Raw genomic sequence first — 24,022 nt, 5'->3', positions numbered from 1 at the left:
GCACCAGAAATTCAACTCAAGGAACACAAAACCTTAGCAGTAGTAGTACACTGCAGAGGAAAGCCAGCCACACACTCTGTAATTCTACCTGTGGCTCAAATTAAGACATGTTCCCACAGATCTGCTTTAGAGATGATATGCCATGATACCTGCTCCCTAAGCATTGTTTATGGAACTAGCCTTAAAAATTGTATGCTTCATCAATAAAACTTCAATATTAAATGAGCAAAACAAAAACCAAGAACACAAAATTGTATGCATTAAAAGGAATTATAAACTTACTTTTTTTGTTTGTTTGTTTGTTTGTTTGCACATGGGTATTAAGACACATCTCTTTTTTCCTGCATCAAGAGTACAAAGGATTTGTGGAGAATGTGATGCCTTGTCCACCATTTCATTCACACATATTCTGGCATGAATTAACTGATTTTTCCAATTGGAACTAGGTGGTCCATCAGTGGTAATAGTGGCCAAAGATCAGCCATATATGACACAAGCTGGTAATAGAATACAATCAGCTCAGACTACAATAGCACACCAAATGTTTTAGTCAAATCTTCAGTGGGCACATTTATGATATGCAGTGCAACACGTAGATATGCAAATCAGATCTGAGCTGGCAATGCTGGGCCATGCTTTCTGGGATGCTAGAAGCAACCTGCCTGTGCAGGTTAATTTAGCCTGCTCTCAGCCATGCAGTGCTCCATGCTCCTACTGGTAGGCTACTCCCAGCATATTTAGTGCTTAACCTGCAATCTTGAGGATTTCTACCCATCATGGTATGTAGGACAAACATACCTTCTGCTGCAGCATTCTAGTGTGAATGCTATTTTACAGTACTTTTACAGGCACTCAAAACAGGCTGGCTGAAAGCCTTACAATATCACAAAACAATCTTTGAAGCAATTAGAGATAATTTTAGACTGCAGTAATATTCTCAAAGACTCTTCAGTAACACTTGTCTTTGTTCAGACTAACAGCCCATAGTTACCAAATCCTCCATCAATTACTCTGTGCCAGCAGCACTGCTTAGTACTCATTTTCACAACGTATAAACAGTACCTGCCTCCTATGCAATAGATCAAGACAGTGAAAATGTACTACAAGGGAAGGTTACTTCAACAAAGCATGGGTGAAATCCAAACCCCGGATTTGCACTCTAGCTTTTGAAATTGAAAGTTTACTTCACTAAAACCCTTATTAAAGGATTAAATTGAAACTGAAACTCACGAAACAAGCAACTTCAACTGTGTAGAAGTATGCATTTTTCCCCTGCTGTCTCCAGCCTGTGTTCAGCTTACATACCACTTCATAGAAAGGACCAAAGAGAACTCAGTAAGAATATGAAAGCAGTATTTGTATGTAAATAACCCACTTGCTAAATTCAAGTGACGCACCTCAAGAGCATCTTAAATGGCTTGTCAAACTTGTTTTTTCTTGTTCTATGAAAGGCATAAGTAAACAACTACCAATGGTAAGAGACAACATAGAGAAATGAAACACAACTGCTCACTCAGCTTCAAGGAAGTGGCTCTGTTATAAATAATTGAACAGAGAAGTGGAATTGTGGGACAACCGTGAGATGCCAAGGATGCAAGTCCCCATCATTGGGGAACACAGCTGGTGAAGGGTCTAGAGAAGAAATCTTATGAGGAGTGGCTGAGAGAACTGGGATTGTTTAGTCTGGAGAAGAGGAGGCTACGGGGAGACCTCATTGCTCCCTATAACTATCTGAAAGAAGGTTGTAGTGAGGTGGGTGTCAGTCTCTTCTCCCTGGAATCAAGTGATAGAATGAGAGGAAATGGCCTCAAATTACGCCAGGAAAGTTTACATTGTATACTAGAAAAAAATTTCTTTACTGAAAGGGTGGTTGGGCATTGGAACAGGCTGTCCAGGGCCATGGTGCAGTCAGCATGCCTGGAAGCGTTCAATAAAACATGTAGACATGGCACTTCTGGATGTGGTTTAATGGCCCTGTTAGTGCTGGGTAAACAGTTGTACTCAATCTTGAAGGTCTTTTCCCATCAGAAACAATTCTATGATTCCCTGCTGGAAGAGGATCAATCACTATCACCCTGTGTAAGACACTTACTTTTGTCACAATTTTCACAGCATCATGTGCTTTTCACAAAGTCCTTATGAGAGTATATAATTAAACAAGAATCCCTGCAACCATCTTCCAAATGGTTGGAGATCTGATGTTATCATCTCTGAAGTATTATTAAAATCAGAGACAAATGAATGCAAGCACACAAAAAATTGCAGTTACTGCATGAGCAGGTGTTTGCAGGGTTTCATACAGCTCTGGCTGCATGAAGAGTTTGAAGCTCTAGCAGTAATAGACAATTCTTATCAGTATAGTGTACTCTAAAGCACTCCACATGTCTCTGATATATCATTAGAATGATATCTGAGTCACCTGATGGAAAAGGAAAGAAAAATGTTGTTTGTCAAATATTTGAGATCAGTATGGAATGAATCTCACAGAAGACAGGTTAGAAGATTTAATTTTTTTTGTGTGCTCAGCTCTTAATAATATGCCATTTATAAATGTCTCTACATAGTTTCAATGCAAATGTGATCAAGTAGTATTTTCTGAAATAGTGGTCTTAAGCTGATTCAAAGTACGACAACAAAACAATTGTAAATGCAGAGAGACTGAAAAGCCAGTATACATATACCTTGATGAACAACCAGATGATCTGCCCTAACTTTTGATTTTCCTCGTAGGGCAGTCTCACCCACTTAATAAAAAGGAATTGTTGCTTTACCTCAGGACACAGTCTCAGGCTGCACCAGGGGAGGTTCAGGCTAGATGTTAGGAAAAAGTTCTATACAGAGAGAGTGATTGCCCATTGGAATGGGCTGCCTGGGGAGGTGGTGGAGTCGCCATCACTGGAGGTTTTCAGGAGAAGACTTGATGGGGTGCTTGGTGCCGTGGGTTAGATGTTTGGGTGGTGTTGGATTGGTTGATGGGTTGGACATGATGATCTTGTAGGTCTCTTCCAACCTGGTTTATTCTATGTATTCTATGTATTTACTGGTAAGCCTTATTAAATGGCATTGTCCAATTCATTTAAATGAATGCAACAGAATGTACCTCAAAACATACAGAGCTTAAAGAGATTCAATTTATGCTAAATAAAATCATGTGGACTATCTTCTTGTATACAACCAATAATAAAGAACAAGCAAAAGGGAATAGCTTTTGTATAGTAAGCATAAAAGCAGAACAGTAATGAGGAATAATGGTGGAAAGAACTGAGAGCAATAGTAGTTAAGGGAGATTTCTATGCGCCGTGGAAGATGTCAGAAGTCTGATTGAAAATATTTAACAACATTACTAGAGTATTGGACCCACTACCCATCACAAAATCTTGCTGCTTTATATCTTGCAACAGAAAAATGTTTCAAGATTGGAGAACATAGTTTAGTTAACAGGCACTGAGAAATAAAATGTGGTATTTTTTAAAAATTAGCAAGGTGATCTCTGGTAGCATCTTCACTTCACCTTGGTTTCCTTCCTGGTGATCAATTCTTGCTCTACACAATCTTATCTTCATGAATGTATACTGATATGTAAACTTAATCATTTTTTGAAGTTAAAATTGATGTACATGTCAGGAGAAACCAATGATCTTCAATTAATAACAAACACCATTTTATATTTTTATTTTAACATTCAGCATGCTGTATATACTGAACTCACCCTTGAAAAAACAAAGGAATATAATGAGGCATAAGGGAAAATTTCCACTTTAAATCTCTTCAGGGTTTAAAATTAAAATTCTAGAACAGTAACTTGACTGTTTACAGCAGTGTTCATCAGACAGTCAGAAAGTTTCCCTTTAAAACAGACCCCTCTGACAGACAAGAAAAAGGCTATTAACAGCAGAAACCAGAGATGGTCCAAGGAAATTATTTTACTTACCATCCACCATGTGTGTAATGGTATAAATTTTATATAACAGAGGGTCTATTTTCACCAGCACACCTAATCTGAAATTGCACAACTACTACACTTGCGTTTTCCATCAAGCGGCTATACATACCCAATAGCCAACTAGGAGAAATGCGTTCATTTAGATGTATACAGCTGCTTGAAGGGACAGTGCCATTTCCTTCTTGGGATCAAAATTCTACCTGGACCGTCTAGTCCACTCCTCTGAAAAATAACAAATCCTTGGTAATAATTTTCCTGTGATTTTTGAGTTGTTCAGGTCAACTCTCTGCGTGTCAAAAAAAGGATGTTGACTTGCTGGAATGAGTCCAGAGAAGAGCAACAAAGTTGGTGAGGGGTTTGGAACATAAGCCCTACAAGGAGAGGCTGAGGGAGCTGGGGTTGCTTAGCCTGGAGAAGAGGAGACTCAGGGGTGACCTTATTACTCTCTACAACTACCTGAAGGGAGGTTGTAGACAGACGGATGTTGGTCTCTTCTCCCAGGAGGCCAGTACCAGAACAAGAGGACACAGTCTCAGGCTGTGCCAGGGGAGGTTCAGGCTGGATGTTAGGAAAAAGTTCTATACAGAGAGAGTGATTGCCCATTGGAATGGGCTGCCTGGGGAGGTGGTGGAGTTGCCATCACTAGAGGTTTTCAGGAGAAGACTTGATGGGGTGCTTGGTGCCGTGGGTTAGTTGTTTGGGTGGTGTTGGATTGGTTGATGGGTTGGATGCGATGATCTTGAAGGTCTCTTCCAACCTGGTTTATTCTATGTATTCTATTCTATGTATGTATTCTAAAAACAGCCACAGTACCTACCAAATTCTTCTAGGACAGCCTGGAAGCCCTTTCCAAATATAAAGCATACATGTTTTGTTCTTGTCATCATGGGATTTATCCCAATCTATTTTGAGAATCATCTCCACAGAAATAGCCAACAGATTGGCATTATGATAGAAGTTAAAGATTAAATAGGCACCCTGCTGTACTTCATTTTGGTACTCTTCAATCATAGCTAGTAAAATTGTCATTCCTAACACTCAAAACAAAGAAAAATTTATAATGTCACCATATTGGATCTGCAATATTTTCATATTAATTTGCAGGTTTTACATTCTTATTCCATGCTTTGAATAAAATGTCACCAGAAGAATGTGTAACTCATAGTAAGATTTAAACTTACACTTATCTTTGTAATTCCTGCTATATTAACTCATCTGTATTAGAACTCTTGCTGTGAGTGCTTTTCCAGAATGATCATTGCTTGGAAATATGACATCAGTCCTGTTAAGTGTAGCACATCTCTCATTTCTATTTGCAGTGATCCCTTAATATAGGGGAATCAAACAAAACAAATTGATTGGACAAGTTTGAAAGGATAGATGAAAATCAGTATGATGTCATCAAGGATAAAAGCATATCAAAGTGAGTGTCAGTTGCAGGAGACATGACTAGTGGTGAACTGAATTATGAAGAATAAACACTAGCTTCTATCTGATCTGATTTTTTTTGTCAGCATAAGCTATTACTGTCCTCTACATGCTTGGAGAACTGAACAAGTACAGCTTCTGCTGCTAGATATGAATTTAGCCTTTGGGTAGCTTGAGTTCAAATTATTACTCTCTATAAAATGAGTACATGTTCCTAAATTTAACACTTAGTGACTAAAATGTCCACAGTAATCAGGAAGACGAATCTTCTGATGTGTTGCCAACTATGTTCAAAATAGCTTGTGTCTTAACAGTAGGTTTTAAGATATTACATAGATACAAACATGCATAAATATGAATGCAAATATTTTAAAAACCCCACATTATTCAATGCACAGAGACTGCTTTGAGATAACACATCCTTTTGTTATTTAACCATACTAAAATTTGAGTGCAAAATTTAATTGTTTTGAAACACTCTGAAGATTGCAAGTCTTGGACAAATGGACACAGCTGTTAGTAATATTAAATGACTGACACTAAATCCCCATAAGATCAGTAAATATCTGCTTCCAGGCAGTTTTGCAGGTCTTCATATGTTACTGTATCATTCAAAGTTTCTTGTTAAATTAAATAACGTCTTTAATAATTTAATGAAAGTTGTTTTTAGAAGATGTGCACATTTTGTCAGATCGAAGGCTGGAAAATTCTGCTGTACTAAATTAAATTGATGGAAATTTATCTTTTCAATGTGCCTTAAGAAGATAGTTTTCATTAGAACATAGAATACATAGAATAATACATAGAATAAACCATGTTGGAAGAGACCTTCAAGATCATCGCGTCCAACCCATCAACCAATCCAACACCACCTAAACAACTAACCCACGGCACCAAGCAGCCCATCAAGTCTTCTCCTGAAAACCTCCAGTGATGGCGACTCCACCACCTCCCCAGGCAGCCCATTCCAATGGGCAATCACTCTCTCTGGATAGAACTTTTTCCTAACATCTAGCCTAAACCTCCCCTGGTGCAGCCTGAGACTGTGTCCTCTTGTCCTGGTACTGGCCGCCTGGGAGAAGAGACCAACATCCGTCTGTCTACAACCTCCCTTCAGGTAGTTGTAGAGAGTAATAAGGTCACCCCTGAGTCTCCTCTTCTCCAGGCTAAGCAACCCCAGCTCCCTCAGCCTCTCCTCATAGGGCTTATGTTCCAAAACCCTCACCAACTTTGTTGCCCTTTTCTGGACACACTCCAGCAAGTGAACCTCCTTCCTAAACCGAGGGGCCCAGAACTGGACACAGTAACACCTCTTTAAAAACAAACAAAACCAAAACAAAACATAAAACCACCACCAAGCCAAATAAACAAAAAAGCCAACAACAAAACAAACCCAGAAAAACAAATTCCTTGCACTGGAAGAGACTTAAAAAAAGCCATCTATTCCATTAGACAGTCCTTGGAACAGCCAAATCCATTTCATTCTGATAGACATGACAAACTCCTGCATAAACAAACTTCAGCACTTCAAAGGCAACAAGCTCCACAGGCAAACTATTCCAGTGTGTCACTAACCCTTACCTCAGAAAAGTTTTGCCTAGTTTCCTGACTTCAAACATTTCCGTATCTCTTATCCAGATACCATGGCACGTGGATTTTCCCTTTTCTTTTTTTCAGAAATTTCCCCAAAAAACATTAAAAAAAGTTAAACAATGATCACTTTTCCAATGATCATTTTCCGAGTCTGTAACCGTTCTCTGTAATTCAGAGTACCAGTCATTCAACTGATACAATGATCTAACATTAAATATTACTAATGAGAGACAGCTGACAAGATGCTCACTTAACATAACATTTAGGGCAGGCAGCTTCATCTGCCTTACGGCCCGGTTGTGTCTTTGGAGAAAAAGTAATGTCACAACTTAGAAAGACAATAATTAAAAAAGGTTTAGTTGGAAACTTAGAAATACCTTGCAGAAAGCAGAAAAATAGCAGACAATGCCTCATAATGCTTTTAAATACTTACAGTAAGGGACTGCCGTGAATTTTCTTATCTGTGCTTTTGTTGCAGAGTGCTGGCACCTTATCAGAGCTTCACATTCAAAAATGAACCATTTTTTCAAGGCCCAGACATAGCCCAGATCTTTTCTGCAGACAAGCAAGTAGGAAAACAAAGCAGCATGCAGGAGATACACTGATCATGGAAGCGCAGGTATTTTTACCTGTCTCATGCAATTCATCAAGTCTGCCTACAAGAGCTCCAGATAGCCGATGGAAAACATTCCCATGGGAGACTTGTTCATGCATTTGCAGAAGAGGCCTACAGATCTCACTGGCATTGTCCCAAAGTACAACGGCAGCCTGCAACTTCAGAGCACAGAGGGAGATACCAAAAGTGGACAGAATCTGTGTGAGCTGGCAAAGATGTGAAATGTCTCCTGCACAGTCAAAGACGGTGTCTCAGAGAGGTTGTAGGTAGGATAATACTGAGAATATCAGTTTTGGTGCAAAGTAAGTTGTCATCACTTGCTCTCCCATACACTGTATTTGCAACAATTGGCAATAACAGACATCAGTTAGAGAAGCATAACGCTGATATCCAATAGATAGTACAGTTTCACACCTAGCAGCCCTTTAGGAAATGAGTACTTGAGGCAAGGCTTAAGGAAGGGAAACCTTAAAACATAACAGCAAAACAAAGTGGCACAGTGCTTATGTAGTAATATCTAATGGGTAATTACTAACTCACTTTTAGAATGACTGGTGTTTTCTGTTTTAAATGACATGTTTTAAATGACATGTTCTGTTTTAAGTGACAGATCTGAAACAAACTCCTGAGGGAATGACATTTCATCTGAAAGCTGTTTGCGAATAGATACACTGTGAGCTGGTGCTGCCCTACCCACGGGTCATGCTCTAGATGTATAAGAAAATGGAAACAGAAAGCAAGGAACATGGCTGCTTAGCAGTAGGCATTGGCCCCTACCAATCTCAGACCACACACAAGTATTGTTAAGACAGAAACAGCACTGGACACAGACAAACTATTATCAATTTTTTAATTAAAAAAATCCAACTGGTGATCTGCATATGAAGAGTCTGTTTCTAGGACAGACAATCCCAGTTTACTCAATCTTTCCTCTTATCCCATAGTCAAATCATACCATCTCATTCATTTCAACCATTTGTCATGGTAGCACACTTACTCTGAGGTACTGTGCCCAACACTGAGCATACACAACACAGAGCACTCCCAACAAATACCTCCTAGAATGTTGTTGCTATAATCAATTAGGAAGCACACAATCTCCAGTAATTACCATTCATTGAGGAGTCATGGGGAAGACTTTAATAGAAACCCACAACCCAAATCAAATAAATAAACAAACCCAGTATGAGTGTTAGTTTTAGTGCTGGATTTGCATTAAGCCCTGTCTCAAATTCTTGAAGATACCTAAAGATGCTATGTTCCCATCAGCTTATTGGAAACTAGACAGTAGATATTCAACAATTCTGGTAACTTCACAGTACTTTAAATGATTTTTTTTTCCACCTGAAATGAAAGCTGATTCCAGTGTAACCTATAACCAGCAATTCACATGTGCAGCTCTATCAGAAATGCCAAAACATACACGCTGTAACAGTTAAGATACAAGCACATGCAGGGCCAGGGGACAGGAGTGATCCTGAAAGGCCAGCGTCCCAGTTTATGCAACTCAGCTGGCAATATTTTGCTTAAAGAACATGCAATTACAAGTTCAAAAGAAAACTGGTGTTTTACACTACATACTTCCCAGTTTACACAATTTTGAAACATTTTTTAAATTTAGTATAACTGATTTGAATTTAATTATTATAAAAATAAAGATGCCCCCAAAATAGGAATATAATTCTTCAGGGGCTGCAAACCACAACTTTCAGCTTAGTGCCTGACTGCTTTTAGCTGTTTGAAACAGGGGAAAAAAAAAAACAACCAACAAAACAGGGAGCAAAGCACTTAACCACATAATCCTTATTATCATGTTCAGTCACTAAAATAAGTTATAATACTTGCATGAAGGTTTACTACCTAAAATGTTAAGTCTTGTGTCAGCCTGGATTAAGACAACATAGGAAATTAAGGAAGAATGAGAATACATGAAACAGATCTACATGTAGTCCCGTCTAAACAAAGATGTGATGAATAGGTCCATCTCTTAAGTCAGTAGCATGAACTACAAATACTTAGCTAAGGGTTAACTACATATATTACAAGTAGTTTCACATAGCAGCTACTATGTCTGCGAAGGGAGTATTCTGCTTATGTGGGTATTAATAAGACTGATACCGGTGAAATAGAGAGAATAAATAAATAAATAGAGGCCTTATTCCATGCTTTTTGAAAAACAACAGACTACCAAGCAAAAAAGCACATACAATACACTGATCTTTCTGAATTTTATACCCACTTTTGTTCTGTTTACCATTTTATATGGAGAGAACATTATCATTTAACTATTAAATGTAATGACAATGAAATAAATTTGAAATTGTGGTCTTTGAAACACTGTATTAACATAACAGGCAACCAACAACATAGAGTTACTTGATCTACAGCTTCCTTTCGATTGCCAAGTCTTATTATAAATAAAATATAAACAATCCTCCTTCTTGCCTGAGGCTTAAGGCATGTCCTTTTTTTCTCTTTTTTAATGGTATCTAGTTTCTAAAGAATGCACCTACCATTAAAGGAATCTCAATGATATCAGCAGGACCTAGACAGGCTGGAAAGCTCTGCAGGGAGAAACTGAAAGAAATATAAGGGCAAGTGCAGAGTCTTGAATCCTGGAAAGAACACCACGATGGACCAGTATAGGTTGGGGACTGACGTGTTGGAGAGCAGTGCAGAGGAGAGGGAGCTGTGGGTCCTGGAGGACTGAAAGATGACTGTGAGCCAGAAATGTACCCTTGGGGCCAAGAAGGTCAATGGCATCCTGGGGTACATTGGAAGAGGTGTGGTTAGTAGGTCCAGAGAGATTCTCCTCCCCCTCTACTCTGCCTTGATGAGGCCACATCTGGGACTCTCAGTTCAAGAAGGACAGGAAACTGCTCAAAAGCGTCCAGCACAAAGCCCCAAAGATGATTATGGGAGTGAAACATCTTCCTTGTGAGGAGAGACTGAGGGAGCTGGAGCTCTTTAGTTTGGAGAGAAGACTGAGGTGTGAATTCATTAATGTTTATAAATACGTCAAGGGCGAGTGTCAGAAGGATGGAGCCAGACTCTATCTCGGTGACGTCCAATGATAGGACAAGGGGCAACAGGTGCACACTGGAGCATAGGAGGTTCCACATGAACATAAGGAAAAACTTCCACATTGTGAGGGTGACAGAACATTGGAAGACACTAGCCCATGGGGTTTGTGGAGTCTCCTTCCCTGGAGACATTCAAAACCTGCCTGGATGCATTCCAGTGTGACCTGCACTAGGTGATCCTGCTCTGGCAGGGGGGGGTTGGACTACATGATCTTTTGAGGTCCCTCCTAACCCCTGAAATTCTGTGAATCAGCAGGCTTCAATTAATAGATCTAGCTGGGTAATACTTGCCGGTACTTATGCTTGTATTTAGACTTATTTGATAGCTGTAGTTAAATTAATGAGTTAACACATTAAGAGTGTTTCTAGGATTTAGACCCAAATAGCGAGGAGAAACAGAACCTCTTGACCAAATTCCTTTCCCTGTTAGCTTAAATCTGGCCATATCCCAAAACTTTTTAACATTGAAATAATTTACATTCAAGCTAGTCAAAATGTTCCCCTACCCTATATAACAACTTATTCACAAGAATTTCAATGAGAAATTAAATACACTACATCAGTCTCTGACAGCAATGCAAAACTGAAAACCACAATGGAAGACAAGTACACTCATTTACTAATGTAACTGAGAACTCTTAAATAGTTGTCTATTTAAAAAATATTAAAATAGAGATTCATAGGATCACTTCACCTCAGTTTAATTACTCTCCCAAGAGAACGTCACATGCATAACTAGGGCCAATTATACTCCCCAATTCACAGTTTAAGATCACCTCTTTACTTCTGTGACAGAAGAAAGCTTGCATGGCAGACAGTAAAATTATATGATGCAGGAAAGGTGACAAATGTAGGTTTACCAACTATTGAATTACACTGAATGGTTTCTACTATGAACTCCTTCTGGAATACTGCCAAGGACCTAGTACCCAGGGATACTTTAGAGCAACATATTCTGCATGCAAAAGTGCCAAGAGAATATGTTAGAAAAATTAAATCATTCTGTTCCACTATTCAGCATTTATGGAAGCCTGAGCAGAGGCTAGTAATTAGCTAATTTGCATTAAGTCTGTACAGAACAGGGTTTAAAAGAATTTCAGCAGTATAATCTTTATGGGGAAAGATAGTCTGCCCCGACTGGCTGGCTAGCTTGGCTATTTTCTCATCCCTCTGTCTTCAGCAAGACAAGCCATTTTTAGCACTACAAGGATGGGTGGGTATATTTCTGAAAATAGCCACATCTGCAGTTTTACAGTTAAATATGTAATTTCCTCACAGAGTCTAATCAGACTCCCATTTGAGTGAGCTACAAAAGCTGGAACAACAGAAGCAATCAATCCAACCATCATTCCAATATCCCTGTAGGAAAACAGGCTTTGTTCTTGGGTTTATGCAACTCTGTGATTGTGTCCAGGAAAAGTACAGGGCAGTCAAAGCTGAATTCAGAGCTGCTTTAAGTGCTACAGAGCAGCACACCAGTTCTCTGGAGGCTGTGACAGACCTTGAAGATACCACAGACTTCTCTACCTATTAAGAAACATTAACCCCTAGCCCAGTAATTCAGAATTATCAGCGTTTGGAAAAAACATCACCACTATGTATGCAGACCTGGGCTTGGAAGTGAGCAGCAGAGCTTCTAGCTTGCAGCGCTGGCAGCTGGATCTTACACCAAATTAGAGGCCTGCTAAAATCTGATCCTCACTTCTCCATCACTGGTCAACCCACTGCAAGTCTCTGAGACAGTGAGAAAGTTCTGGTTACTGCTGGGGTTTGCATCTGAGAAGTAATACTCCTCCTGATGATACAGCTTAATATCCTGCTTATGAAACACCAGTTCGAAAGCTCTTTTCAAAGTTACACAAATATTATACCTAGTCTATTACACAAACAGCTTTTTTGGAACCCTGACAACAAGGAACTGACTATGAATGCTTCCATAACTTTTTGAGGTTGGGGGGGAAGGAAAAAAAAGAAATGCTCTGCGTCAACAGGATCCTCCTCTTCATGGAAATAAAATGCCCAAAATAAATATGGAATTCCCTCATGTGGCTCTGCTGTTTTCTTCACTGTTTTCCCATGGAATTGAAAAAAAGAGAAACCTACTCATGGATTTAAACAAAAAATGCAAACAAACATTTACATTGCAGGGAAAAAAACCAAAAACACCACCACACACAAACCAAAACCCAAACAAATCAACCAACCCAGCAGCTATATATTTCTACCAGTTTTTAAGGGTTTCAACTATCTGCATGAGGTATACTGATAAAGCTAGTACAGCATGTTACGTGAAATGAAGTTCACAGCTATTAGTAACTTCAACTGAGAATAGCAGAAGAGAAAACAGATGAGCGTTGGACGAAGATGCCATATGAAACAGAAATAGCAAAGTAAAGCTAAATGCAGGTTATATTTGAGCTTGTTTTGCCCTTGATCATCTGCTGATCTTTCCGACATCTGCAGCCATATCCCACAAGACCATAGAATGAAAGACAATTCTTTAGATCAACAATAAGACCAACAGAAGAATATCCTTGTTTAACTACTGAGACTCCTCTATGATAACTCACACTTCCAAATTGATGGAAACTATTTTCACTCATTGTCATCAAACATCACTAGGTAAGACAGCTTTCCTCTCTTATTTGCAAGCTCCTGATGCCCTATCTGCATCTCATACACTCCCCTTAAAACATCTCTCTCTTCTGCTTGTTTTCTCTGCAGTTCAGACATCTCCCAGCTCTTCATAGACTCCCTTGTTTTGATGAACTGGTGAGTTCCTCTGCTGAAGTCACTTTGCCTCTTTTCCAAACTCTCATACTCATCTCACTTCTTTGGCATCATACTTTCTTCATCCCTTGTCTCCTTTCTCCAAGTACAAGTTGCTCATGTCCTTCAAATTCTGACTCCACCAGCTCTTCCCATTGCTGACTCTCCCCTCTCTTTGATCTTTCTTTGTGATACATTTTAGAACCTGTTTCTCAAGTACCAGGCTCCATGCATAGGTGATGCCTACCAAGGTTCAGTTCAAACCCTAGTTCAATCTCCAGTTTCATTGCAGGTTCTGTACCACCCCAAGCAACTCTGCTTATAGAATAGAATAAACCAGGTTGGAAGAGACCTTCAAGATCATCACGTCCAACCCATCAACCAATCCAACACCACCTAAACAACTAACCCACGGCACCAAGCACCCCATCAAGTCTCCTCCTGAAAACCACCAATGACGGCGATTCCACCACCTCCCCAGGCAGCCCATTCCAATGGGCAATCACTCTCTCTGTATAGAACTTCTTCCTAACATCCAACCTAAACCTCCCCTGGCGCAGCCTGAGACTGTGTCCTCTTGTTCTGGTACTGGCTGCCTGGGAGAAGAGACCATCATCCATCTGTCTACAACCTCCCTTCAGGTAGTTGTAGAGAGTGATAAGGTCACCCCTGAGTCTCCTTCTCTCCAGGCTAAGCAACCCCAGCTCCCTCAGTCTTTCCTCATAGGGCTTATGTTCCAAACCCCTCACCAACTTCGTTGCCCTTCTCTGGACTCGTTCCAGCAAGTCAACATCCTTCCTAAACTGAGGGGCCCAGAACTGGACACGGTACTCAAGGTGCAGCCTAACCAGTGCAGTGTACAGGGGCAGAATGACCTCCCTGCTCCTGCTGGCCACACTGTTCTTGATGCAGGCCAGGATGCCATTGGCCCTCTTGGCTGCCTGGGCACATTGCAGGCTCATGTTCAGCCTACCTACTGTTTCAGTTCTATAGCAGAAAGATAAGAGTTTGCATTTCCCTGCCTCAGTATTAGCACTATGAGGACAAAGAAAGATAGGGAGAGGACATAGTAAGCTCACAGCTCACCAATTCAAAAATCTTTTGAGAATTTTGGTGTAAAACTCTTGACTATACAAGGCACGGTCTTTTAAAGTAAAAAACTTTGTGAAACTTGGACAATTTTCTGTGCTGAATGGACACCACTGACTCCTCTGAGTACAAACTGTAAGAGCCAGAAACTTAATTCTGCATACTTCACCTTCAAGACTCTTAATATGGAACAAATAGCAGTGTGCCCAGGTGGCCAAGAAGGCCAATGGCATCCTGGCCTGCATTAGGAATAGTGTGGCCAGCAGGAGCAGGGAGGTCATTCTGCCTCTGTACTCTGCATTGGTTAGACCACACCTCGAGTACTGTGTCCAGTTCTGGGCCCCTCAGTTTAAGAAGGACATTGAGACACTTGAACGTGTCCAGAGAAGGGTAACAAGGATGGGGAGAGGCCTTGAGCACAAGCCCTATGAGGAGAGGCTGAGGGAGCTGGGATTGTTTAGCCTGGAGAAGAGAAGGCTCAGGGGTGACCTCATTGCCCTCTACAACTACCTGAAAGGTGGTTGTGGCCAGGAAGGGGTTGGTCTCTTCTCCCAGGCAACAAGCACCAGAACAAGGGGACACAGTCTCAAGCTGTGCCACGGGAGGTTTAGACTCGAAGTGAGGAGAAGGTTCCTCACTGAGAGAGTCATTCGTCATTGGAATGGGCTGCCCAGGGAGGTGGTGGAATCACCGTCCCTGGAGGTGTTCAAGAGGAGATTGGATGTGGCACTTGGTGCCATGGTCTAGTCGTGAGGTCTGTGGAAATAGGTTGGACTCGATGATCCTCAAGGTCTCTTCCAACCTTAGTGATACTGTGAAATTATAAAAGGTTAAGTTTTTTTTACTAACTTCACATTTTTTTCCCCATGCAGAGGCACCACACTCATTTTTATAAACTTAAGAACATACAGACACTTCAAAACACAAATAAAAAATAGTTAATTAAAAATGCTTAAGTGTATGTAAATAACTTGAGGCGTCAACTATTTTGTGATGTAGGTAATATGAATATCTTGGATTAAGTCAATTACTTGATCCTGAAAGGGTAAAGTCCTGCAGTAAATAAACAGTATTAAGTCTTAAGGGGGCATAACAAACTTGATTAAAAAAAGAAAAAACCTCACAAATGAACTTACAGGGCCCTGTTCTAAAATGGTAAGATGGTTGAAGAGCGTGGGAAAAATGTTTGTGTGTTGGCTGCACCTGCACAACTCTGCATGCAGACATTCATGCTGTGGGTAAACAGTCAGTCATACAGCTATTTGCAGAGTGTGCACTTACAAACATCTACTTCCATGTATAAATGTTGGACTTGAAGCACACAACATTCATGCCTCTGAAGTGCAAAACTGAAACAATGAACCTCGTACTGCAGACTGGCCATGTGAAACTTCCACACACTAGCAGTCTCTCATACAATCAGAGCCCCTCCTACTCCTGCTAACCCAGGTCTGACATGGCAAGTTTAAGGCAGATGGTCTCATGTTTGTTTTTAGTTTGTGCTTTATGCATCTGCCTTTCCAATACCAGTTTTGTGAGGTTATTGCACAAAAACCTCTCTCATTTCTTGGAGGAAATAGAATTCAGCTTTTAAAAATTACAGCAAAAGGCATTGAAAGATTTGCTACATGTGGCCTAAACTGAGGGTTTCCCCACCCACCTTTTTTTATCCCCCCTCCTGATCAAGATGAGTTGTTCCCAATAGGTGTGGTGTCTCCCCTAATCAAACAGTTCACTAGTAAAGGTCTGGAGATCCTACAAAAGTCCATCACTGACAATGCTGCTGACAAGAAGAGAACAAGCAACAGGTCAGGAGAAACTAAAGAGGTGCAAACAGACATCTGACTATATTTTTTAAAGCAAATAAAAAAACCCTCCAGCAATACTAAAAAAGATGCTATGCTCTGCTGCAAGCTTAGTGATCTCTATCTCTGTCAGGCCATTACTTTATATTTGGTTAAGTAAACTTTGTATTTGGTCAAGTAAACTCAGCATATCATAACATTGCCAAACATGGTATGCTGGTAACAGAACTAAGTCAAAAGGCATTATTTGAAGAGTGCAATTTAGATGGATGGGAGGATACTCGTGTAAATGTCAATCAATTATGCAACCATTGCCTGACTACTTAAGTACATGTGAAAAATTATTCTCCTTAAGGAACATACTTGAAAACATACAGAGCACTACCCTTGCTCGGTAACTTCACCCTATTGTGCACTTTCTCTGTCCATTTAACAAACACAAAGGTGTTTCAACACTTGTTATGGATTACAGAACATTTCATTAAACCTCAGTCTCTCACAGGAATTAGCAAGACTGCAGCTTGTAGCTGTTTCACCCAGGCTTCACTTCGCACAATGAGATAACTTCTGCTACCCAAGTATGAAACTCGCTAACCTCATAAGCTCAGACCCTCCAAAAGAATGTATTGCCTCATAGGACATAATCCCATAACAGATTTTCCCCTTTTTTAATAGTCAAGCATGACAAAAAAACTTCAGCCTTCCAGGTAATGGTCAGACACTTAACTGCACGTTACTGTAAAGCAGTCATACAGCATACATTCATATTACACACAGATTTTGCAAAATGGCTGAAAATTTAAAGCTTCAAAAGCCTTTTTAGGCTCATGAGTGCAGTGTGTGAATTTAAGTGCACAGCACCCAGCGAGAACAAACAGTGCTGTTCGTATCACTTGTATAGCAATTGGCCATTTCTCAGAGGACATTATCAAAAGCTGTTCCAGCTTTGTTCTTTTCAATAGTATTGCTGCCTAATGGCACCAAACATTTCCTGCAAAATAAAGATAGGCTTACTTAGCTTTTCAAAATAATCAATTTGAAAAACTGGGACAGAGAACATGTGGAATGTATTAACTTGTCCTAATTTTCAGGAGGATTTGTCAGTGGGTTTCTGCAAGAGTAGACCATTCTCTCACTCTTTAAGCTTTGCATTTCAGGAACTTAGAAACTGGCTTGGGGGAAAAAAAGAATTCCTTTTCTGCTGAACTCAGACATGATAGGATCTGAGCTCAGGGGTGCTTTTTCACTTTGCTTTATAAAAAAAAATAATTCTCTAAAACATAAGTATATTTTGATAATTTGTGCAAGTCATAAAAGCAAGTTTACACAGCCTGGTGTTTCCCTTTACACAGAAGATGTTTCTGTTGCAATTAAGAAACAAGAGCCAAGTATGGTAACTGAAGCATAGTAGATGCTGCAGAAAGGACTGGTCTTTTAATCACTTCAGAAAAACAGACCAGAGATTGTTTAGTATCTTAGCCTGCTTTTCAGTACATGTGCATGGATGCACAAGCACCTTTCTATAGAAGCAACAAGTGTTACAGAAGCAACAAGTGTCTTAACAAAACTGAGTTCAATTTAAGCAGAGAGTCTCAATATTCTTTCCCCAACCCATTTTTCTTAATTTGAACAAGTATTCTCCCTGTCCCCCCTTCCCCATTTTCTGCTCAAACCTGAAAAATTAGCCATATTTAAGTATTGCTTCTCGATTTTTATTTTGGTAAGTTTAACTTAAGAATCCCTCAAATAACATGTAGTGAATCTGCAGTTGTGGAACTGAAAGAAACCAACACCTTCAATGGGGAGACACTGCTTAAAACCTATGCAATTGCAGGGGAATCAAGGCAGCTCCAGACCTCCTAATCCCTCCCCTTTGCAGAAATCCCATGCAAAAATGCTGCATCTTCACTACTGATTCTAACACATCCAGTTCCTTGCTCAGTAATATGTCCACAGTGGAGCAACATTTTTATCTTTGTAAAACTGGTCACATTTTTCAATTTCTTAAGGGTCAAGTTCTAGCTTTAAATTATGCCTCTGTTAAAACTTTTGTGTTTTCTTCTGACTTTGCCACTTCTCCCTTCTCTTACATCTACCATACTTCGTGGCAGCTACCAAGTTTCAGAAAACTCAGCAGAGCTCTACCTTAAATCTATCTTTGATGCTCATGCATTGCAAATATTATCACAAGGAAACCTGGGCATCACCCTTAAAACAGGGTAATTGAGTGCAGACAGAAAACACCTGAGTGCTTAAGAAAATTGTATACTAATACACAAATTATCCAAGTAGAGGAACACAAATCAAAGCTAAAACAGATGGTATGAGATTGTACTGAAATCATCACTTACAGCACTGAGGTATACTGCATCACCACACTGCAAAAGCATTACTTCAGCTCATACTCAGCACAGATCAAAAGCAAATTGCAATCCACTGAGAAAATATCCTTCACTCTTCTGTGAATTTACAAAAATGCAGAGACTTCCCTTCTTCAGTCTAACATTATAGCCTTGTTTTCTAGCAAACCGCACTCAGATGTTGCTGCTCTGACATCATTAATCTCCATGGAAACCTTAAAATGACTGTTGGCCTGAAATAGGTTCTGTCATCCCAGATCAACTCAAAAGTAATCCAGCAAAAGATCTTACATTTCATATTTTTAGGCTGTACATTTTTACCAGTGAACACAGCTGAAGAGTTCCAATTCCTGCAGGCACTATGAAATAAAGCTTTAATTCCTAACAATCAGAACATACATAAGGTGAACTATTTTTCCAGTTGAGGCTAAGATCCTGAGATTCAAAGATTACCTACTGCTAGAATAGGCTGTAGACTTGAAAAAAAAAATAAAAATCTCCACTATATGTCTGTATTGAATGTCAGAAGATAATTAAAGTTAGGAGACAGTTCCTAAAAATCACTCTCTGCACAATATTGTCCCCTTACATGTGAGTAAGGCAAAGAAAACAGACCTTTCTAAACATATTTATTAAAATTTACTTTTGGGGGTTATCAGGGAAATTCCCAGGTTTAAGTTGAATGCAAGCAGGAATCATGTTGGGGTTTTCTTTCCTCTCCATATCAAAGCAGCCATTCTTTGTGACAGGATCGAGGCAATTATTCAGACATGTTTTACCTAGCAAACAGGTCCTCTGCAAATGAGCTTTTTTGACTGCTGAGTTAAATTGACAGAGACCTAGAGACCTACTAAATGTCAGGAAAGCTGTTTTCTTGGCAAGAAGCCACATACACATTGTTTCTACAAGGTAAAATACACTGCCAGGGTGTGTACAAACGCAATACATTATACATATATATAAATAATTAGACTTCTCATAGATCAAAATTGAGAAAGTAACCTGTAGAAAGAAGATTTGAGACTTGCATATTTGCATCCCTCCGAATTGAAACTTGCTTTCTTTAATGTAAGTCAGTCATTGCTATGAATTTCCAGAGATAATTAACAAATTACCAGATTTTTTTTTCTGAGACATGCAAGGGAAAAAATAAGCAAAGACAGTCAAAAGTCAACCAAGTAAAAAGTTAAGATAGTACATAAGGATTTGTACTTATTTCATTCATTTTCAGCAGTCCTTACAAGACTTACCTCCACTTCAAGCTGCCAGTACTTATACATTTCTAGAGAAAACTCTATCTTGCTTCTTTAGGTCTGGCATTCCCAACTCTAACATTCAAAAGTCATCCCCTGCTCACAATTTATTTCAGCTTTGGGCAGAAAATTTCTTTTGTAGTGTATTTGTCCATTTTCAAATCCAGTTAAGTCCTAGGCTTCTCTGGTTTTTAGATACTGGCTAAGGTGGTTTTTTTAGGATACTATGGAATATGATCAAACCAAAATATCTTAATATCGGGATGTTAACAGGCTCACTAACTTGAGGAACACTGGTGACTGCCAATAACACCAAGGTACACTGTCTAGTCTTGAGTTGGGTTTTGTTTGATTGCTTGTTCTACCTCAATAGCATGTAGATATGCACTATGCAGAACTGGATGAACCTAGTAAATTACTTACCTTTAACATCTACACTGAATTTATGAGTTCCTTTGTTAATGAGTAAGCTGCTAAGTGAAACACTAGAGACCTACTTAACACCAATACTGTCTGCGTAGAGAAGCCAACATCAGTTCCTAAGGGTATACAAACATGCACTTGAATGGGAACTTTGGCATATTTTATAGCACAACAGAGAACACAGGTGTGGTTGTAGGGCCAAACAGACCCAGCACAAACCCAGGCAGGTCCTGGTATGTCTAGACATGGTCACCCTCTCCCCACTCCCTCCTGCAGGAGTCAGGGTAATGCAGGAAAAGGGACAAAAGACCAGGCACCAACAAGTCTGGTAAACAAGTATCCTTTTAGGGTAAGAGCAGCACACTAGGCCATGCTTCTCCCAGACCAGGCCTATGTTCCTGCCTTTTATGGTCACAGCCTGGCAGAGCCTTATTTCATTGGGTAACTCTTTGCTGGCTTCAGTTGCCCTGTTGGCACAATTGAATCTCAGGCAAGGGATAAGTACAGGCTGAATTGTATTCACTTTGCCTTTCCCAGACTCGCCTTGTCTGGAGTCACCTTGTCCAAGACCTGGGACAGAAGCCATGAGCCCTACTTACTGCAAGCCCAAGAAGCCACAAGCCTTGGGAGCCAAGCCTCGCTTGCCTTGCAACTGGAATTTGTGCTGTGCCTTAGTTTACCCAGGGAGATGCAAGAGCCCTTTGCAGAAATGCGTCATACAACCTGCCATGTGCTGAAGCCAGATCAGCCATGGAGACTGAGTGGCATTCTGCCAGCAATCAGCATCAGTCTCTTGCCATGCCAGGTGCACAAGAAGCACCTTACAGCCTTAACAGCTAATGTACAGCAGCAGCACACCCCCCCACCCCCCCCGGCAAAACTAATTTGTGAGTAACTAGTTTATTGCCTCCTGTATTTATGGTTCTTGTTGAGTCTCCCCTGTGCTCAAGCACCATGTTGAGCCTGGGATTCTCTTTCCAGTTTATTTTTTCTAGTTTACTTAAAATTGTTAAAATTGTTATATTGCCTGGATATTGTACATTCCCATTGTAAATATATATTCCAGCTGTACGCCGAGCCTATTTGATTTTTTTTGCCATTTTTCATATTAATAAAAAGTTATTGATATATTTACTAATATTCATATTTACCATATTAAATTTCATAGATTCAGAACAACAGGCTTTGACTCAGTGTCTTAGAATGGTAGGATATAGTCTTTGCTAGCAATGGTCTTCAGACAAGTCTCTGTTAAACATCAACAAGCCCGTTTCAGGTTTTGTTAAATGTGAGGCCCTTTGTAAACCTACTCCTGATGAATAAGATGCTGGGACCTTCATGCAGTAACCAAGGTATTCAAAGCCACACACTCTCTAGTTTTGTCCCTTCTCTAACAAACAAGCTGAAATAACAAGGCAGCTGCCTGGTAGCATCCTTATTGCTGGCATGCTGGAGAAAGGAGTGAATTAATCAAAACAAAGACTACATGATGCCATTTTTACAATCATGCATCTTTAGGGGGTACAGTCAGCTCTCACCTTTTTCTCACTGTGAAGGAACCAAATACACCCCCATGCCTTTGTGCTCAGTACTAGTTACAGGAATAGAGTCAATAGGATGGCAACAAACAAAGCTTGTCTACTATGAGGACAGGAAAGCAAATCCTAGACAGTAATGTCTTGTACTCCCTCTGGGAGTTCCTTGCAACTTGGTGTATGCTGGGTTTGTGGTATGCAGGGTTTGGGGAATGTGTAGTGCATTGCTAACAACGTGTTTGCATTTTTGCCTGGAAAAGAAAAGAATCAAAATATGGGATTTTAACTGAAAGAAACATCTGCCCAATAACACAATGGCCGACTCAAAGATACTACCACCAGTGTTGGACATGAGGTGATACCTAGGAGAGTGTCTCTGATCAAATCAAGCATAACTACACTTTTCTCAGAATATGCTTCTGCATTTTGGTGGACTGAGCCATAAGAAGTACTTTTATGTTAAATAGATCTCTTGAGTTTTCCTTCCATGAGTTTGTATAGTTTAACTTACTACCTTCCCCAGAACAAGCACTAAATAACAAAATCCCCCAAAGATATCACTTATATAATCTAATCCAATCCACTAATTCTGACTAAAATTGCACCCTTGGACCTCACATGTGGTCATCCAAGGAGACAGCAGTAGAATTGCTGTCTGTTGCTGTCCCTCTATCTTTTCCTTCAAGAATCCTTTCATTTTTACAATGGCCTCAAAACTATGGAACCACAGTGCAACATGACAATACAAAACCTTTCAGCAAGAAGAATGAGTCAGTAAATTAGAAACAGCAATAAATCGCTGCTTGTGGGTTTGACCTCCCCTAATTCTGCAAGTCTGGCTCACCTTCCTTTTCTCTGACTCCTATCTCAGAGTAAGAAGTTATGAAGCCTTAATAACCCTGCTACTAGCACAAAGGACAAATTGCTTGGTTCCATCTCCCAAAAGAAGCTGTTATGAAAGATTCAGACTTCACCAGCTCAAACAGAATAGAAAACACTGCCTGTAGCAGAGAAAATCAAGTTACAACATATTTGAAAAACAGAAAAAAAGAGCAAGTAATTTTTTTTGTAGGAACTGATGTTAAATTTCACAAAGGGGCTACTCAGGGGCTATGACATGTCCTGGCTGGTTTTGTTACTCATCCTCACCACAATACAATGTGCCATTCTGGTTTTATAACAATTAGCTGTAACGAACAGAAGCAGCCAGGAGGAAAAAAAAGAAAGAAATCCACAAAAGAGACTGAGGACCAAAAGATGCATAGTCTGACACAAATGTGACACAGTTATCTTTGTGAGGCAACTACTCTGGCTGTGTAAGCAGCCTGAAATTGCTAGGCAATTCCCATTGAAGCACCAAGGGTGTATCTGAACAAGCAGTCTGTTAATTGCTGTAAAGTCACCGTGTCATTTTAATATACCTAACACACCAGAAAATAACAGCTGAAATGTTTTAAATGAGCTTTATAGTTTTAAACAATTGTTTACTGAATATTGCCTCTCATTCCCAGTATTTCCAACAAGCTGCAGTGCTAAACAGATCCACCACACAATCTTGTGTACTTAACTAAAAGAAAGATCTCTAATAAATGTTATTTCAAGGCTCTCATGTGCAGCTTCTTACTTTGAAGATTGTTGTGTGTGGCTGTTTGACGCTGTGCCTTTAAGAAAGGGGCACACTGGCTAAATGTTTGTAAAATATTTTGGTATTCTAAACGAATTTCATTGGTAGAATTGTGGGAGGTGAGATTGTTAGACCCGGCGCAGCTGGGAACTTTCTCTCAGTCTTCCTTCCTTCGCTGTCCCTTTCGGCTGGATCTGCTTCTGGGCTTCTTGCCAAGAGATAAGAACTAACTAATTCCTGTAACAGGCCTTTCTTCCTTTCCTGCCCTGTTAACCGTCCACATCTCTTCTTCTACATCTTTGGGGGAGAAGGGAGGTAGGGGGGTGAAGGGGGCACAGGGGGAAGCCCCCTCTGTGGGGGGTCTGGTCTCTGTGTTTTTATTTGATGCATATTCCTGTATATATTGTAAAATACCTGTATTTGTTGTGTTACCTATAATCTGTTTCCTTGTAAAATATAATCTCATTTCTCCGACTGGGTTTAGCCGTGGTCTCTTTCTCA

The 24,022-nt window shown here is 40.0% G+C and overlaps 1 protein-coding gene across 5 annotated transcripts in view; it reads right to left on the bottom strand.

Moving 5' to 3' along the window:
- The window catches only part of PLCB4 (phospholipase C beta 4), a 229,744-nt gene that overhangs the window by 123,928 nt on the left and 81,794 nt on the right, over positions 1–24,022 (bottom strand). Inside the window, exon 1 of one of the 5 annotated variants that reach the window (XM_054180089.1) lies at positions 18,678–18,765. The exons of the other annotated variants lie outside the window; for them this stretch is intronic. The gene's annotated coding sequence lies outside the window, so the exon portion shown is untranslated. Of the gene's footprint in view, positions 1–18,677; positions 18,766–24,022 lie in introns of those variants that run through there. 5 annotated transcript variants of the gene reach the window in all.

The sequence above is a fragment of the Dryobates pubescens genome, chromosome 3 (assembly GCF_014839835.1).
Source record: "Dryobates pubescens isolate bDryPub1 chromosome 3, bDryPub1.pri, whole genome shotgun sequence".
Lineage (NCBI taxonomy): Eukaryota > Metazoa > Chordata > Aves > Piciformes > Picidae > Dryobates > Dryobates pubescens.
The sequence above is the reverse complement of the archived record's forward strand: the minus strand, read 5'-3'. Positions and strand labels throughout refer to the sequence as shown.